Source organism: Gobio gobio (genome assembly GCF_949357685.1).
Source record: "Gobio gobio genome assembly, chromosome: 17".
Classification (NCBI taxonomy): Eukaryota; Metazoa; Chordata; class Actinopteri; order Cypriniformes; family Gobionidae; genus Gobio; species Gobio gobio.
The window spans coordinates 9,269,397-9,283,962 of NC_137110.1; the positions used below are offsets into that span (position 1 = coordinate 9,269,397).

At 38.9% G+C, this 14,566-nt stretch overlaps 1 protein-coding gene across 1 annotated transcript in view; it reads left to right on the plus strand.

The window, feature by feature from the left end:
- Positions 1 to 14,566, plus strand: part of grm4 (glutamate receptor, metabotropic 4) — a 288,386-nt gene that overhangs the window by 54,113 nt on the left and 219,707 nt on the right. The gene's annotated exons all lie outside the window — the stretch shown is intronic.

Below are 14,566 nucleotides of genomic sequence, written 5' to 3' on the forward strand. Positions count from 1 at the left end.
TCTTTCAGGCTGTATTTTCAGTTGACAAATTGCACCAGTGTTTCACTGAGTTCAGAGCCAGGGGAAATCAAACAGCTGCGGAGCGACAGATCATGCATAATATCATGTCCCTTTTATTCACAGAAACATTCTCCCCGACAAGAGAGTTAGCCATCTTTGTTTTCAGTACACTTCTCTTTTATTATCATCAACTACTCATCCATTTAAAGGGGTGATCTGCTACATTAATTTAAGCAGTTTTTTCCCCCAGTTTTTCACTGTATATACCGGTATGCCCACACACACACATATACAGCTCTGAAAAAAAAAAAAAATTGTCAGTGTGTATATATATATACATACATATATACAGCTCTGGAAAAAATTAAGAGACCACTTAACATTAAGAAATCAATGTTAAGTGGTCTCTTAATTTTTTCCAGAGCTGTATATATATATATATACACCTTATTATGAAATGACTAGTGATGAGTTGGTTTGTTTGGGTCTGTCTGTCTGTTGTTGGTGAGAAAAATCCCTTGAGGATCCCTTGTCCAGCCAATCAATGTTACTGACAAAGATTACAATGTCTTTCAAAAAAGGCCATTTGTAAAAGCCCAAGTATACTTTCCACTGACAGGAGAAGTGACAGGAGATATACAAACACTGACAGGTGAAGTGAATAACACTGATTATCTCTTCATCACGGCACCTGTTATTGGGTGGGAGATATTAGACAGCAAGTGAACATTTTGTCCTTAAAGTTGATGTGTTAGAAGCAGGAAATATGGTCGAGCGTAAGGATTTGAGCGAGTTTGACAAGGGCCAAATTGTAATGGCTAAGATTGGGTCAGAGCATCTCCAAAACTGCAGCTCTTGTGGGGTGTTCCCGGTCTGCAGTGGTCAGTATCTATCAAAAGTGGTCCAAGGAAGGAACAGTGGTGAACCGGCGACAGGGTCATGGGTGGCCAAGGCTCATTGATGCACGTGGGGAGCGAAGGCTGGCCCGTGTGGTCCGATCAAACAGACGAGCTACTGTAGCTCAAATTGCTCAAGAAGTTAATGCTGGTTCTGATAGAAATGTGTCAGAATACACAGTACATTGCAGTTTTTTGCATATGGGGCTGCATAGCCGCAAACCAGTCAGGGTGCCCATGCTGACCCCTGTCCACAGCTGAAAGTGCCAACAGTGGCACGTGAGCATCAGAACTGGACCACGGAGCAATGGAAGAAGGTGGCCTGATCTGATGAATCACATTTTCTTTTACATCACGTGGATGGCCAGGTGTGTGTGTGTCGCTTACCTGGGGAACACATGGCACCAGGATGCACTATAGGAACAAGTTGGCCGGTGGAGGCAGTGTGATGCTTTGGGAAATGTTCTCCTGGGAAACCTTGGGTCCTGCCATCCATGTGGAATTTGAGGTGTTGACTTGGCCTCCAAATTCTTCAGATGAACAAATAAGTCCGATCCATGGAGGTCCCACCTCACAACTTACAGGACTTAAATAATCTATGTACATACATCAAAAAAATAAGTACAATGTACTTATTGTGTTCATATTGTATTGCAAAACACTTCTATTGAGGTGGGATACGGGTAAAGTTATGGACAGGTGTGGTGGTATGGGTAAGTTTAAGGGTAGGGTTAAAGGGATAGTTCACCCAAAAATGAAAATCCTGTCATCATTTACTCACCCTCATGTTGTTCCAAACCTGTATGAGTCTGCTTTATTACAAACATTCTTCATAATATCTTCTTTTGTGTTCAGCAGAACAAAGAAACTCATACAGGTTTGGAACAACATGAGGGTGAGTAAATGATGACAGGATTTCCATTTTTGGGTGAACTATCCCCGATAAGGGAAGTATCAACAGTGTAACTATAAATGTAATTTTAAAAATGTAAGTACAATGTAAAAACATGTATGTACCCAATAATTGCGTTGCATCAAATTATTAATTTAAATGTTAGTACATAGTAGTTAAGGCCACCTAATATAAAGTGGGTCGGAATCTGCTGCTAACATCTTGGTGCCAGACACACCTTCAGAGGTCTAGTGGAGTCATTATACTCATTTGAAAGCTGTGTGGAAAGTATACCTGGGCCTTTACACATGGCCTTTTTTGAAAGACATTGTAATCTTTGTCAGTAACACTGATTGGAGTGTCACATATGGCTGGACATTGACAATGTTCACGAATGGCCTCGAGGGATTTTTCCCACCTACGACAGATAGACCCAAACAAACCAACTCGTCACTAGTTGTAACATAATAAGGTTAATTAATTTGAGGGTGATCGCTTGGGCATTTAATTAGACTGTTATGGTAAAATATTCACCTTGCTTTGCTCTTTTGCTCTCATTAGACCCATCCTATTACCTTTGATGATTCCCTCTTTGCATCATTCCTTCATTAGTTGCCTTTTGCTTTAATGAGAGCATTCCTCTCTTTATTCTGATGCAGAGACTCACAGTAATTTGCACATCTTAAAGGCACAATTCGTACTGTTGGAAGTGCAGCAACAAATGCCTTGAGAAAATAACAACGCCCTCCTTATCCTTCTGCGTTGGATCCATACAAACGTTCAAAGGCACAAAACTTTCCTGTTGGCTCACAGCTAATTCTTGAGGGAAAAAGCTGTGCTGTTTTATCAGGTGCTTAAAGGCATGATTATCGGAAATGCTTGCTTTCAAGCATTCGCGTCTCTCCTACCTTGAGTGCAACAGCTGCTGCAGGTGCACACAGAAATGCTGCAATATTGACCGCTGAGCATTTGAAACTGTATTTTCATTTTGCCGTGTGATGTAAAACAGACAATTGAATCAAAACACTTTGTACCCAGCGCACCGATTGGATTCCACCACTTACTGTACAAAAAGAGCAGGTGGAAAAATGCAACGGTCAGAACCAATGCATAATTGATGAGTCTTGTCACGTTCATCAACATACATTCTGCTGCTTGCATTCTGCATTATTGATGCGAGGGCATTGTTCTGCATGGCAGACCTCCGAGACTTTTGACAGATGAGTCAATATGCTCTGAACGCAGCAGTAGTGCACTTTGATTACCGTGGAGAAAATATTGCAGCTTTGTTTAAGCAACAGTATGCTGGAATACAATTCAAAAGCAAATACAATTAAACAAATATGATTAGTTCCTAGATCATCTGGTAAATGACTATTTTGTTAGCTGAAGATATTAGTTTGTAATACGCAACGAGTCTATTTTGTTTATTTATTTAATCGGTCTCATTTAAATAGAATTATTCAAAAAAGATTCACAATTCATTGCTTTTTGGGGGTGATGATGGTAATCGTATAATTGTGTCATCAAAATAAAATTATCCCTAACTAAACTGAACTGGAGATTGGATTATGTAATGAGCATGTGGCTTGTCAAGAGGCTCTCAGAGCACTTCAGTGTAAATATTGAGGAAAATGTTTCACCCATAGTTCATTCAAAGCCATGGTGCATTTGTATGTGTGTGTTTCTATGTGTAATTGTAGAGTATCCTAGTAGGTCTTAATTGTTGGGTTGTGGCCCAAAAATTATTTGCAAAACTGTTCTGGGGAGAACAAAAAAACATGCTAAATGCAAAATCTAACTGCAATTGTACATTAGGATTACAAAACAAGACTGGGAATATGCTGTTCGTCTGCACAAACTCTAATGTATTTTGATGCGTCTGTCAAATACATGACACATGTCAAAAACATGAATACAATACATGATCTATCTATCTATCTATCTATCTATCTATCTATCTATCTATCTATCTATCTATCTATCTATCTATCTATCTATCTATCTATCTATCTATCTATCTGTCTGTCTGTCTGTCTGTCTGTCTGTCTGTCTGTCTGTCTGTCTGTCTGTCTGTCTGTCTGTCTGTCCGTCCGTCCGTCCGTCCGTCCGTCCGTCCGTCCGTCCGTCCGTCCGTCCGTCCGTCCGTCCGTCCGTCCGTCCGTCCGTCCGTCCGTCCGTCCGTCCGTCCGTCCGTCCGTCCGTCCGTCCGTCCGTCCGTCCGTCCGTCCGTCCGTCCGTCCGTCCGTCCGTCCGTCCGTCCGTCCGTCCGTCCGTCCGTCCGTCCGTCCGTCCGTCCGTCCGTCCATATTTACTCACACGTTTGTTTCATTTTATTAGTGAGGACATTGCATAGACTTCCACTGATTTTACACAGATGAATGATATTTTCTATGGCATAACCCAACACCTAAACCTACCCATTAGATGGAAGGAAAACATGTTTTGGCCAATTTATTAGCCTTTCTAATAAGTGAAAACCAGGAAAATGTCCTCCTCGGTAGTCATAATATTTCACTATATAAGTGAGGACATTTGACTCTCACAAACAGGGCTTGACATTATCTTTTTCTCTATTATCATTCGTTTTTTTCAAAGTGAAGTGATTTTTTCACTGGCCACAATTCTGACATTGATACCATGGGGAAAAACTGCCACAGAGATATGTTGCTAACACTTAACATGAACTAATAATGAACTGCACTTATAAAGCATTTATTTATCTTTGTTAATGTCAATCTCAACATTTACTTATGAATTATTAAAATCTTGTTAACATTAGTTAATGCACTGTGAACAAACATTAACAAACCATGAACAGCTGTGTTTTTATGAACTAACGTTAACAAAGATAAACTAATGCTGAACAGAGGTGTTGTTCATGGTTAGTTCATGTTAACTAATGCATTAACTAATGTTAACTAATACAACCTTATTGTAAAGTGTTACCGTTAATATTATCTCATAATTTGGCAGCAGGTATTTTAGGCTGCTGTCACTTTAAGACCTGACACACGAATCCATTATACTGTTACACAAGCGTTTTCTTTCTCAACTTTTTACGTTCACTTAAAAAATAACTGACTGTGCTTACGTAAATACTCTACAAGACCATTTTGACATTATTTTGTGTGTATAAGAGAAGGTGGCGGTTTTATGTGCACACACTTTAGGTGTAAGCACAAAATCTGCAGGAATGAGTAATATTATGCGCAATACATGTGCTCTGGAAGATATTTACAGATTTAATTTTGTGGGTTGACCATTTCCCATCTTCCTGGAGGAAAAAGATCAGAATATTCAATTAGAGCATGGTAGGGCTCCTATCTTCTTATCAAATGTCATACTGTCATCATGTTTTTGGCCTCACAGTTCAAACGTTCAATGAATCTAATGGCCCTTATGTGGCAAGAAACTGCATTCTCAGTGTTTCCTCAAGGGGTGCAACAGCAGGCATTGGAACACACAGTCAGTTTTCTCTTTCTCTTACAGGTCAGCTTCAGTTTATCATGCCAGATGCCTTTTTTAAAGACTACAACTGAAACATTTATATATTATACCCTTTATACACTCTAAAAAAGTTGGGTTGAAAATGTCCCCACAAAGATGGCAATATGTGTGGGGACATTTTTTGGTCCCCATGGGGATTTCGGATATTGCCATCTTTGTGGGAACATTTTGTCTTCATAGCGTAGGGTTTACCTGGACCACACATACTCTCACTCGGTTTTGCTATAGTTGTGGGTACTCTCCATTAGAGTAATAGTTTTTATACTGTACAAACTATTATATGCCCTAACCCTAACCATACCCCTAAACCTACCCACCACAGAAAACGTTCTCCATTCCTACATAAAAATAACAACAACAATATAATTTAGTATGTTTATTAATCCATTTCCCTCACCGGGGACCGCTGGCAATGTAATATAAACCTGTACACACACACCTTCTCTCTCTCTCTCTCTCTCGCTCTCTCTCTCTCTCCCCAGGAACAAATTTTACATTTAATGCAATATCAAAATCATTACCAGTTTACCACAAAATCAAACACTGAATTTATATATGACATATATTTTAGAAATAAATTTAGTGCTTGATTTTTAGCACTGTCTCTAGTAAAATCTAGATCAATATATAAATTCAGCTTTTAATTTGCAATCTCGGCACTGTGTCCAATGTAAAGTCTGTTTCCTGGGGTTGAGCACCTCTGCCTTAGACCTCTGTGGTGATCTCACTGCCGCATACCTGCGGTCGAAGAGGCAGCTGCGGAGTAAATTAGTTTGTGTGTCTGGAGGTCTCTTCCTCTCTCCCTCCCTTCACTTCTTTCCTGCTGTGCATGGCTCCTCTGCAATGAGAATTACAGAGCTCCTCCTCTTTCCCCCTGCAGAACAGTTGAAGAGAGAGGGTGGAAGAGAGAAAGAGAGATATGAGCATGTCAGAAAAACACATCTGCTTGATGTTGTTTCTTGTCCTCATTTGCAATTTTTTTTCCAAATGTTGTGCCAATGTGTTGGGATCAGAGAGCCGACACAGCTTCCCTTTGAAGTTTAAATAGACGGTTGGTGGTTTCCCTCTTTTAGTGGCGCCAAAGTGCGCCTCAGTGTGCATGTACCGCTTCCATCTGAAGACACCAGGAAAGAAATGTGCTGCATGGCTGATCGAAAATATTAATGTGGGGGTTTCTCTATACTGCGTGTGCTAAATGTGCTTTGAATGTAATTCCTTGCCTATGTCACGACCACATTGTCCTCATTTGAAATTCAGCTTGAAAGCTTTTTTTAGTTTTCTTCTAATGGATAAATTTTAAAGGATGTTAAAAGAGCGTTTGCTCTAATAAAGCAAAGACAGATAGATTTGCACTTCCTGAAGGAAATGCCAGTGCTCTCAAAGCCACAAAAGAAAAGTGTTACATTTTAAAGTAAGTTTAGATTTTAAGATTTTTCTGCGTAAAAGCACCAGACTTGTTTAAAGTTACATTACATGGATGTCTATTATACAGTATGGTTAATGCTGAAAAAGGAAGACCAATAACGATTCAGCATGCAAATATATGCAAGAAAGAAGACTAACTGGAATTCATTTGCAAATAATTAAAACTCAAACCAGGTTGCACACCAGCACCATATTTTAATACAGGTTGACAATTAATAAAAAAGCGTCTTAAAGGAGTAGTTCATTTTAAAATGAAAATTACCCCATGATTACTCCCCCTTAAGCCATCCTATGTGTATATGCCTTTCTTCTTTCTGATGAACACAATCAGAGTTATATTATTAAATATCCTGACACTTCCAAGCTTTATAATGGCAGTGTTAAGGCTGTTCACACCGGGATGATTTTCGCCCGTGTTTATCGGCGACATTTAACACCTCGTGACTAAACAAAGGGCGCCAATATGAGTGTGCACACCGATGCGCAAAACGGCAGGCATAAACACATCATAAAAAAAAACTACCTTCGATGCGGCGCGTTAAAAACTAGCCGACCAATGAGATCGGTGCTTTTGTTCACGTGCCTGGAGCTGCTGAAGTTACAGTAAAACACGACTTGGTGGCGCTCAAGCACAAAACAGTGTTGCCAAGCACACATTGATACGACGAAGAAGAAGTAAGTAGACAAAGAAGAAGATGAGCTGCTAATCTTGCTTGCCAGTTAGCAAAAAGTGTGTGAATGGTTTTTGCAAACACGTAAATACTATCTCTCTTCTTCTTCCTCTGTGTGACGAGTGGGTGTCAGAAGGGTAAAGTGCGCAGCACCAGCTTGTGTACTGGGAGCGCCATCTACTGAATTTGCACGTTCACCCGGGCGCATCGCCAGTGAAAATCGTTTGGGTGTGAACACTCAATATGCGCCGAAAAACGTCTTGAAAGACGCTGCCGATAAGCGCTCGCGATATTCGTCCCGGTGTGCACAGGGCTTTAGCGTCCATTGAGTTTGAAGCTCAAAAAGGCACATCCATTCATAATAAATGTACACACGGCTCCGGTGGGTTAATAATGGCCTTCTGAAGTGAACCAATGGTTGTCTGGCTATCACCAGACCAAGCTCAATTTAAGATTGAACATTGGTCCGGGCAGTCTGCTCTGTATTTTCTACTGCACAAGAGGCGTGATAAAAGAGCATTGTTCAAATGACTCTGTATGCAATTGGATAGCCCTTTAACCAATCAGACCACAAGAGGCGTGATCAACTAGCATAATTAAAATGACTCTGTATGCATTTGTATAGTCCTTCAAACAATCAGACCACAAGAGGCGTAATCGACGGGCATCGATCCATCGCTTCTCTATCCGTCATCGTGTTAAATTTGCCAATAGCGCGCCAGGTGGATAAGCCAGTCTGTGATTGGTTCACAGAAGCAGAATAAATGAATGTACAGGTTTCCAGCCTGAGCTGCAGGGTGAAATCAAATCGCAGGCAGATCAAGGTGGGCTTACCCAGTCTAAACCGATGGGGTTTTGAGAGAAAAATATCCATATTTAATAAAATGTATAAAGTAAAATATCTTCCAGTGGACCGCCTTTCGTATTCAACTTACACAGAAATTGTAATGCTTCTCGCAGTTCAAACGCTTACGCTACATTCTAGTGATAGGCTTTGTCGCACCAGTTATGCTTTTTCGTAAGTTGAATGCGGAAGGTGGTCTGCCGGAAACCTCATTCACTTCAGAAAGCATTTATTTACTCTCCGGAACCGTGTGGAGCAGGGGCGGACTGGCCATCTGGCACACCGGGCGTTTTCCCGGTGGGCCGCTGGACAATGTGGGCCAGCCCATTGCTACATAAATATATATGAAGTCTAAATATAGTAAAATTACGTAGCCTATATCCTTCCATCAGCCCAGACCAATGGTCCGCGCAGCCCACCTGAGGCATAACTTTAATCTATTTAGCCTGATCAGTTTCAGGGGGTGCAAAAGCGCTTGTCAATGTCAAAATGTTTGCGATATCCAATCAGGAGGCGGGATTTACTGTCCGCAGCCGAGCAGCGCAGCAATTGAATGCAATCTGAGGTAAGATAAACAGCTGAATATGACGAGTCTACAGCAATATTTCCAGACTGTTAACGATTTTAAAAATGTTAAGCGATGGACATTAATTTCCAGGGATGTAAACTAGCTACTGCTGACTTTTTAGAATTTCTCAGATTTGAATGCCTTTTACGTTATTCGTCACACAATGCACAAAGAAACATTAATGTAGCAGGTGTCGCAGTTTTCAGCATAGGCTGTCATAGGGAATGTTTGTCTTTCTATTTCCAGGCTTTCTTCAGTAATTTCACAATATTTTTCAAATGATTCATAGCCTTAGCCTACACATACATGGTAAAACTGTCAACTTTCGTATTCAAGTAGCCTATATTCACATATAGGCCTATGTGCCGTGTAGAAAAGTGTCATATACTAAAATAAATACATAATTTGCTAGTTAGTCCACGTGCATTATTTTACACACTGGTAATCAAAAGTTTGAAATAATTAAAATGTTTTAAAAAAAAATTGTTTTTGAAAGAAGGCTGAATTTATTTGATCAAAAATACAGTAAAACCACAAATAAGAAATATTAATACAATTTCCAATAGGCCTTGTTGTTTTCTATGAGAATGTATTGTAAAATGTAATTTATTCCTGTAAAAGCTGACTTTTCAGCATCATTATTCCACACTTCAGTCAGTGTCATATGATCCTTCACAAATCATTTTAATATGCTGTATTTTTCCATATCATTTTTAAACTCTTTTCCACTATTTGAGCTCCATTCCATAAAATTACAGATATCTAGATACTATAACCACTAGAAAGGCACCCTAAAACAGTCCACATTCTGCACTACATTCTAAGTCTTCTAGACCATAGCATTATATATATAGCATTATATATATGGTATATGGTCTGATTTTATGGTAGGTATTGAATTTAGTTATATTAAACTTGTGTGTATATAAAAAAAATACTACAGTATTTGCCATGTGCCCCAGGAAAGACAATTTATAACCTAAAGAAGTATGCCAGTCATTCAGTATGATAAGCATTTCAATAAAACAATTAATATAATTCATATTTTTTTATAAATAGCTTCAGTTTAAAATTGCTCTGTGTATAATGAGCTGGTGGGTTTATGGTGAGGTGTGTTGGGTGTGATGGGCCGCTTTGTGCCAGAAAGTCCAGGGCCACTTTTTTGTCCCAGTCCACCCCTGGTGTGGAGTAAGTTTATGAGGGATGGATGTGCTTTTTTAAGCTCCAAACTCAATGGACCCATCACTGCCACTATAAAGCTTGGAAGCGTCAGGATATGTATTAATATAACTCAGATTATGTTCACCAGAAAGAAGAAAGTCATATACACCTAGGATGCTTGAGGGGTAGTAAATCATGGGGTAATTTTCATTTTAAAGCGAACTACTCTTTTAACCAAATATGTCAAGTTCTTGTGTTACATTTGAAACTAAATCTTTAAATTCATCTTGTTTGATTATTTTTGTCATGCAAGTGTAGGATATGGCTAAAAAAGGCTGAATTAATTGCAGAAATGTTGTGGAGCATAGAAGAAGAAAGTTACATTTATGAATTATTAATAATGAACCCAAGATCTAATAGCAGTATGTTCTCTTTTTATGTCCGTTGTCAGCAGCATTATTTGTTAGGCAACAGCAATTTCATTGCTAGGATGTGCTGTCAACGTGCTATTAGACAATAAAGTAAAAAAAAAAAAAGTCAGCGTTTACATGATGATTCCAACCCAGGCAGGTGTTGTTATCAGTGCAAAGGTTAAGGAAATGTGAAATGACATTTATCTCGTTCCCTATAGGATCTCACACCCAACCTTTAGATATCTGTTTATTCTCGCCCATGACTGGCCTCAGCAAACACGTGGTGATATTGCTGTGTGTGTTTGTGCCGTGTGGAACTCCCACAGCTGTCTGTGACATTTTGCCGCTGTACGATATCTGGTTATTCGCTCCAGTCCAAATGTGCTCTGGAAGATATTTACAGCTTTAATTTTGTGGGTTGACCATTTCCCATCTTCCTGGAGGAAAAAGATCAGAATATTCAATTAGAGCATGGTGGGGCTCTTATCTTCTTATCAAATGTCATACTGTCATCATGTTTTTGGCCTCACAGTTCAAACTTTCAATGAATCCAATGGCCCTTATGTGGAAAGAAATTACATTCTCAGTGTTTCCTCAAGGGGTGCAACAGCAGGCATTGGAACACACAGTCAGTTTTCTCTTTCTCTTACAGGTCAGCTTCTGTCAACAATTCAACATGAGGATCACGGTAGTCTTCCAAATATTGTTTAGTTTCGAACTACTTCTGTGGAAAAGCAGAAAATATACACAATATACAACAATTTTGACTTCAACCAAAGTTGAAGTTCAGCAAAATTTTTCTTAAAACATAAAAATGTGTCAAGTCAAATTAAAATATATCTTTGTATATATGTATGCAATGATATTTTATCAAATATTGTCCATCGTTCTGAACAAGGTTGGTTTAACTAAATTTCTCATAAAGATTCTCTTTAAACCAACCTTGTTCAGAAAGATGGACTATATTTGATTCAATATCATCAAATTTGTTGTTGCATTTAAGCCTGATCTGTAATTTTGTACAATATTTAAATTTCATACATTTTTCTCAGTTATATATAGACATTCATCTTTACATGGCTAAACAAGATTCTCTTTAAAGGGGTCATAAACTGTCTGCATTGCTTTATTGTTTTATGATGTTTCCTGGGGTGTACTTATAATGTTAGTATGTTTTATATGGTTAGTATGAACTCTCTCGAAAACTTTTAGCATGTTACAACTCTCAAGTTTAACTAATCGTGAAAAGTGTTGATTATAGTATTATATTTAGATCTATGGCATTATATTTAGATTGTGTCATGAAAGGTTGCAGTGATGAGCATTGTAGCCAATCACAGACATGTTGAGTGCATGAATGCAGTGATCTCATCATAACAACGTGATTTCTGCACACTAACGAATGCTTTCATAATAACTAACAGTGCAAACACAATGTAAATAAGAGATCCATATTAAAAATTAAGAGGGACTTTCTTAAATCCAAGCGGCAACCTCCCCCAGTTTCTCTTAAAACCCATACAGAAGTGACTTAAACTGCAATTCATTGACTGGCCGTTAGAGACAGGCTCCAAAAGAGGGCAGAATCTCATTGAGCCCCATGTTAAAATGCCCAACTTAACAGCAGAAAAAAAAACATGTTTACAGCCTGGTACAAATTGTGGTTTTGGTCTATATATCTAATTTAACCGTTCATGACAACGGTGAGGGGGTACATTTTTTTTATAACTCATTCGTTTACATTATATAAAGCATAATTAGGGGCGTGGTCACTTTGAGTGACAGGTGGATAGCCGTTTGTCTGCTGTCTGTTAGTCATCACGTCACCTCAGCTCCAGCTACGTCCTGCCTCTATGCTAATTTTCTGTTATCTGGGTGTGATGCGCGGTGACGCGCTGCCAAGATGGCAATGGCCAGCTCGACCCTACTTTACGCTTCAAAACTGCTCTTCAGAATCCTATGGGTGACGTCATGGACACTATGTCCATATTTTTTTTACAGTCTATGGTTATAACGTGAGTTTTGGTGTGAGTCCAGAACTCAGTCACTGATAAACTCACACTGTTTGATTGACAGCTCCATCGATTGTAAAGAGAGCGTTTTTTGGATCGCTTTCTATATATAATTTAATCACAGTTTAAATAAAAGATTATTTTCATCCTACTAAGAGAAACAATGTGAAGTTGACCGTTTAGTGGGTTTGATTTACGGACAAATGACAAAGAACATCTGACTGTACATGAATCATTACATATCAGAAATCACTGGTCACGGATCAGGCATTAGAATTAACATGGTTACTTACATGTTGTACACTCAAAAAATGCTGGGTTAAAAACAACCCAAGTTGGGTTGATAACGGACAAACCCAGCAATTGGGTTGTTTTAACCCAGCGGTTGGGTTAAATGTTTGCATGAAACAACCCAATTGCTGGGTTAGTCCATTTTCATTTTCCCTTTTTTGCCATAAAGTGCGTATCATATGCACTCGGAAAACGGCGTACCATATGCATGCCAAAACTCATTTTGGCATATACATTCCACGAGATTGCACACTCATATTATTTATACGCATTTTCGTGAGATCGGGCTCAATCACTGCATTCACGCGATCAACAGACTGCCTGTGTACTCAATGCTCAAGCCTCTCATGTGATGGGAAAAGATCGAAAAATAATGCTATATTCAACACTTTGACGATTTGTTCAGCTCGACGGCTGTGATGGTAAAAAAACGTAGTAAAAGTTTTCCAGAGGGTTCCACATGTTACAAAGTTCGTAGAATAAGGAGGAAGAAGACTGTGACTGGGACTTGTGTTTATTCAGAACTCACAGATACAAACAAAATAAACTCGCGCTCACAATAAAACTTTCTCAGCAATCTTTATCCAGCTCTAAGGTCTCTCTCTGGTCCACATGCAGTCTGTCAAGCTCTCTGGCAGTGCGCAGATCTCGCTAAACCACGCCCCCTCCGCCACATAATCTAATACTCATTTCAAATGCAAAGATGTCAGCCAATCACAACAGTGGGCGTTTTCACTGAAGTCTCACATCAGACACGCCCCTTGAAACAGAGCATTCAAGCCAGAGGGCTAATATCAGTATAGAAAAAATGCTTTTTATTTCTAAATTATGACATTTTTTGATCTAAAAACCATACTAACAATATACTTTAAGTACACCTCAGGAAACATTATAAAATAATTTAAAAAATACATGCCATGGGACCTTTAAAGAAAAACTGTCTATATGACTGTGTATATTTGAATATAAACTTAAAATATAATACAAAATTATAGATCAAGCTTAAATGCAAATTTGATAATATTTAATATTTTATCAAATTTGGGTCTATCTTTTTTTAAAAGAATCGTTTAAAGAGAATATTCTGTGGTAGCATAGAGCGTGTTTCTGACCTTCTTATGTGTGTGATCTGATTTATTGCTTGCCATGCAGTCTCGAAGCTTTTTGGAGACTGTGACATCCCACATTCAAGTTCTATCTTTGTCTTTTGGCGGGGTGCAAGCCCCATGGTACTCACTAGCAGGCAGCTAGTAAAATATTAAGTGCCTCAGCTTCTTATCTTCGTACAGTGTGTGGCTGTGAGTCCACTGTATTTTAGAAAGAGATCTGCATGGCTGAAAGATCTGTCAGCCAATCACGAGACAACAATAACGGCCGTTAAGGTCAGCGAGTCAACAAAATGCTTATCGTGGCAACATTTTAATGCCTGGGCCAAAAAACTTTGTGGTATTTGCCTAAATCAGCAAGGGAGCCTCAGGGAACTCTCAAACGAACAATATTTCCTGACGTGCTCTCTTGATCCCAAAGCTAATTTCAGTTGTAGGCTGTACAGTTATCTGGATGTGATAATATGCTGTTATTCCACTAATGTGATAGAAAAGTTGACAAAGCTTTGTGAATTGACATGTTGTGTTTATCTCATTGGTGTTTCAATTTGGCGGAGTCTCTTTAGGCCTTGAGTCAGGTTATTTTCAGATAACCTGATGGAACTGATGTTTAAAATACATTGGATTATGTGGCTCCAAATTCCCTGATTGAATTATTTAGGTCTCATAAACAATGAGTAAACATCAGCTCAGCTAATCAGCTCAACAAATCCTGCACCTACTTGATAATGTTTGAAAGTCATTTCAACCTGAGGTGTTTTTGCTCTGATATTTTTA